The following is a 5,779-nucleotide window of genomic DNA, read 5'->3' as shown; positions in this document are numbered from 1 at the left end:
TTCCGCACCATGATATGGCTCTCTAGGAATACAACTTTTTCCTTTATTCGTGTTTTTTTATGACACTGAGCATTGGAGAATCTAATCTGTGGAGCATGCAATAATTGAGGAAGCCATTCTGAATAAACTTAAAAGGTAGCAAAAGACATTGGCTGGTTTTGGTGTTTGGATTTTCAGAGAGAAATGTTCTTGTGGAAAGATTAGATTGGTGATTCTTTTGAATAGTAGCCACATATTTGTCAAATTCATTAATGTTGCTCATGGGCTATGGCGATGTAAATTAGAGTTAGTGTCAACAAGCAGGAAGTGTTCTCACCTGTTGGTGAGAAAGGCGATCCTTTTCACAGTGATCTGAAAGGCTTCCTTCACTTGTTTGTTTCGAAGCGCATAAATGAATGGGTTAAGCAAAGGGGCAACTGAGGTTGTGAGGACTGACACCACCTTATTCATGGCCACTCCTTCCTTTGCTGAAGGTTTGATGTAGATGAAGATGCAGCTGCCATAGGAGATGGAGACCACAATCATGTGGGAGGAGCAGGTGGAAAAGGCCTTCTTCCTTTGCTGAGCAGAAGGGAACTCTAGAATGGTCTTGAGGATGCATGCATAGGAAAGCACTACACACCCTAGGGTAATCATGAGGGTCAGTATGGCCAAACTCAAGACGACTTTCTCAATTAACACCGTGTCAGAGCAAGTTATCTGTAGAATGGGAGATGCGTCACAGCCAAAATGATCGATCACATTCGAGGCACAGAATTCCAGCTGGAGGCCCATGCTGAGAGGTGGGAAGACAATTAAGAGGCCAGCGAGCCAAGAGCAGAGGACAAGGATGAGGCAGACCCTGGTGTTCATGATGGTCGTGTAGTGCAGGGGCTTGCAGATGGCCACGTAGTGGTCATAGGACATGGCGGCCAGCAGGAAAAACTCTGTGGCCCCTAGGAGGACCACAAAAAATAATTGGGTGGCACAAGCGTTGTAGGTCACGGTATTATCTCCAGTTGTCATTGTGTACAGGAATCTGGGAATGCAGACTGTGGTGAACAAGACTTCTAAGAAAGAGAAATTTCGGAGAAAAAAATACATGGGGGTTTTAAGGTGAGAATCCAGAAGTGTGAGGTGATGATGGTGAGGTTTCCAGCCACACTGAACAAGTAGGCGAGAAACAAAAACACAAAAAGCAGAACTTGGAGTTTTGGGTTGTCTGTCAGTCCCCGCAGGATGAAGGTTGTTAAAACTGTCTGATTTCTCATCCCTGCCTTGTGCCAAGTCGAGAAGGACTGGACCTGCAGAGAGGTGTCACGGAAGCTGGCGTTAGAAGCTGACAAAGGTCCTGCAAGCAAGCTCCTGTGCACTTCCTCTTCTTTTACTTGGTGATCAATGTGTAGCACAGCCGTGCCTCTGTGTAGGAAACTCCTATGGGAAATATCTAATAGAACTTAGATTTCTAATATTAGATTATAAATCATATTTTTAAATATGTCTAGTAAAAAAAAAACAAAGAAAACATAAATCGTATGCCCGGGATGCAGTTTCTCAACAATATTGCTTTGACCTACAGGTTTTATTTTATGTTATTGTGGATGAAATCCTGACCAATTTGAAATTTTCTTCCTTCTCATCATCATCTATGTTTGTTTTTTTCTACCATAGTGAAATGCTCAGTTTTCAAAAGTAAGAAGTGTCAATGGGTTAGGATTTCATGTTGAACGTTTTGTGTTGTGATGAAATTCAACAGGAGCACATTCATTTACAAGTGTTAGTTCTTTAGGAACGTGATTTTGGGGTGGGTGGGCGGGAAGAAGTGGCGGGAGGTTGGATCATGGGGACCCACACGAGTCATGGAGGAACAAGGGGTTCAGTGCTCCACAGCACAGTGGGCGGCTCTGTCTCACAATGATGTATTATAGGGTGCATAAGGAACTTGAAGGGAGGAGCTGCTGGGCTCCCACAAGAAGATAAAGTCCTGGGAAGGCCTGATTGCCTGGTTGATGTTTCTGCTGCCCCATGTGTATTGAGAGTTTGCTTGGCACCCCCTGAAATGTTCAAGTATTGCAAGGTAATAAAAAATTAAAAAAAAATTTAAAAAGTCCTATTTCTGCTTCACGTTGTCTCTCAAGAAGATGAACATTTATAACACAAAGATATATCTTTGTTTTGTCATTTTTGTGTAGAAGTGAAAGAAAATATTTCTAAGCCCGGGGTTGGCATTGCTTAGGCAGAAGGGTTTCTGAATCCTCTGAATTGGTATGAAGACAGTTTTTCTGGAGCCTAATTGTGAACTGACTTGGTCGTTTTGTGATGTGTTGGGTCGGGGCAGAGCTCAGAGGGTTCCACACTCGCTTTCAGTAGCACCCAGTCCTCAGAATCCACTGCAGGCATAGTTCCTGTGGCCTCCTCTTTGAACAGTTTCTATTGCTTCCCTCATCAAATCACCTCTCCCACTAGTTGCCCACTCATCTTCCAACCCTACCAGTTATGTGCTCTGGGATTTGCCCCAGTAACATCCTGGAACAAAATCAACCAACCTTTTAAATAAGCTGTGAAGCATATGACCTTCTTTTTGGCATTTATTTCTGTCCGTTTGAATTCCCAGCAGTTTGAAGCCTCTTTGCCCTCTATGTTTTTTCAGGTTCACAGTAGACACAGGCTCAGCAAATTCCCATTCCCTTCATGTCCAAACTTTCATTGAGATGAGTATTTCAAGCAGGTGTTCTCAGATCTCCATCCTGTATGAGAAAATATGAGAAATTCATTCTCATAGGGAATCCAGCAGGCACAATAGTTTGCATATTGGGTGTCTTTGCGTTATGGGGGATTAATTGTTCAGCGAGAAATTTTAGGTTTATATCAAGGATTTATAGGGAAACCCCACAGAATGCTACAAGAGAGGAAAAAACTAATTCTGTAATTATGTAATTCAAACAGTTGTCCCAATTTTACCCACTTTGTATGTTTCCAACTGAGAATCAAAACTGCTTTCCCACTGCTCAGGCAATGGATCAACATTCATTCATTCGGTTTTGCAGAGCGTGACTTCAGAGACTGATGGGCCAACTCTGAAGAGTTGTTCCCTAAAAGAGACTTGAGGCTACTCATGGCCAATAGCATTTCATGTTAGTGCATTGTGTGACTTGGTAACTCAAGACAGTTGACCATGCGACTTTGGATTGGGGGCAGTAATTATTTCACGCTCATTCCTTCACCATCTGTCTCTTAGTTATACTGGCAGGTAATCATATTTTCCCAAGCTCAGTTTCCTTAGGCTCTTTCTATGAAAGTCCTCAGTGTCAGCTCTCCCCGAAAGCTGGGTTAGTCAGACACATTAGCCAGGGCTCACAGAGCTGATTTGGAGCAGGGAAAGCTGGCCCCGTGCTGGGCTCATGGGAGAGAGAGTTTAGTGGAGAGCTGGGATCTGCCCTGTACTTTCCAGGGGAAACTCTTGACAGGTGAAAGGAGTGACAGCCCCGTTCCTGTCTGCACTCCTGACATTTCTCCCTGCCTCCATCTGCCCTCGTTCCTCCCTCTTTACTCCCTTCCTTTCTTCCTCCGTTGTCGAGCACTGAAACTCTTCATAACAGCCTTTGCCGTACCTGCTCCACCCTCCCACATCTGTACGTCCCTAGGTGCTAAAATGCCTCCTTCCTTCTCTTACTGGAACTCCTGTTCTGTGTGGTTAGGGAAGACTGGTGAACGCAATCATGTTATAGTTAAATGATTACTAACTTAAGGTTTACCGTGCTTAGTATGATAATTATCTCTCATGAGCATTGTGGTTTAATTCACAAAGCTTGTTAAGTAAATGCTACTTCTGTTTCTTAACCTTTGAAGAATTTTTATTAAGGGAACAAATTTCATGTCTTTTACTATATTCAGCTTTATGGCATATTGATACTTCCTATGCCCTGGTGGCAGGTCCTTTGAGTGTAAGATTATTCCATTTGGTCCTTATCTAACAGCAAGCACACCAATGTTTTGTTTTATAATTGGAACACTTCTCTGAGGGACTGAGGGCTGTTTGTTTGTTTGTTTATTTATTTTTAGCTGGATGAATAGTAGTTTGAAATAGTATTAAATAATAATCTTTGCTACCTTCCTCCTACACATAGTGTTTTAAATTAACATTGATAGATAGTCCTTGCTAATTTAGTCTAAGCAATGTTACCTATTCACACTGTCACTTTAGTAGCTGTAAACGTGATTAATACAGTTCTTTTTTCCTTCATCCACTCTCTACTTAGTGAATTTTTAAATATGTTTCTGACACTTTGACCTACTTGTTTTTGGGACAAACTTCACTTAGTTTTCATTTGGGACAGAGGCTGCCAATGGCCTGGATTGTTTAGGTTCAAGGAGAGTCTGAATGCTATAATTCCCAAGAAAGAGTCAAGAAGGACTTAAATAACAGGTAGATAATAAAATGAAATCCCTGTATAGTCATTTATAATACTGGTATCTGATTTCTTGATGTTCATGAATATTATTGGATGGATATGTCCTTCCTACAGCTTTTCATTGACCTGTTTCTGTAGTAATAGTCCCTTTCATGGTAGTTATGGCTAGGATGAAGGATAAAGTGACCAAAGCAGGAAATTTTAATGTTATGTTCCTTCAGAATAGGAACTTACTAGACATGATTGTCAAACTCCATTTGGAAGTATCACTTAGATCTAACTGAACACCAGATTTAAAAACTGATTGTATGCACCCTCTGTCTGTGTTTAGGCCATGTGGAAAATTGCATCATAACAACTGCACACTTATTTTGGTAACAGCTCTTGTTTAGGAGTCCTTGAGAAAACCAAAGTTCGAGGGGCATCAAGATGTTCAGGTGGCTTGTGTGTGCTTCCTTCTGCACTCTTGCGTTCCACTTATGTCAGCCCCCAGCTTCACCCTGCACAGAATGCATGGATGAGGGCTCATGTGCACACACATACAACTCACACATTCACACCCACCTGTGACAATGGACAGTCTGATGGTAGACAGTTCAAGAGACACTTCTAGCTTAGGGTTTCATTGCCTCTAGTAGTAGGTCAGGCTCACTACCCCTCTTCTTCACAGAGTCTGATACCAAAGGCATCTGATGCAACATCTCCTATTTCCTCTGTTCAGTGGGAGAGAAGCGTGATGTAGAGACAAAGGAATATTTTTTCCTGGTTTGTCTGAGGAGCTCACCTGAATTTCCTGGGCAGGGAGGCAGGCTCCCGCCACTTTCTACAGTAGCAACCATAGCATTATATTGCCACCAGTGTACAGGGAACCTCTGCTTGAACAACAAATAGTCCTTGGTGACCAAGTTTTGGAAGTGACTAATGAATCAGTGGCAGTCTCATCAACAATGTGAAAACGCAGTTAGCAATGGGGCAACATCCTCAGAGACTTTCAAGGTGGTCTGATGTCATGTGGACTCTGTTTTGATTTCTTTGTTGAATCGTTGTCTCTTCTTGGATTAGACACTGTGCCTGTGTGTGTGTATACATATGCATATATATGTGATATAATATTTATCTTTAATATAAATTTTATGTGAAGTGTAAAAAAATAACTTTTCTTATATTAGAGTTGAGGCACATCAGGAGCAGAGAAGTGACCCATGAGAATACCCCAGGGCAGTGGTGCAGGTTTTTACGGATAGTTTATCTCTACACAAAGATCCTGTTTCTTCAGCATACTAAACTAGCTCCTTGCCCCAATGTTTGGAAGGCTTACCAGCATTTAAATTCCAAAATCAATGTACTTGTAGTGCTACCTGTCTGTATTTTCATCATTCCCCTTTCTA

General features: G+C 42.0%; 1 pseudogene; it reads right to left on the bottom strand.

Annotated features, from left to right (window-relative positions):
- Positions 1–312: 312 nt before the first annotated feature.
- On the bottom strand, positions 313–1,250 carry LOC138844480 (olfactory receptor 6C2-like; annotated as a pseudogene).
- Between the last annotated feature and the right edge of the window lie 4,529 nt (positions 1,251–5,779).

This window comes from Oryctolagus cuniculus, chromosome 11, assembly GCF_964237555.1.
Source record: "Oryctolagus cuniculus chromosome 11, mOryCun1.1, whole genome shotgun sequence".
Lineage (NCBI taxonomy): Eukaryota > Metazoa > Chordata > Mammalia > Lagomorpha > Leporidae > Oryctolagus > Oryctolagus cuniculus.
The sequence above is the reverse complement of the archived record's forward strand: the minus strand, read 5'-3'. Positions and strand labels throughout refer to the sequence as shown.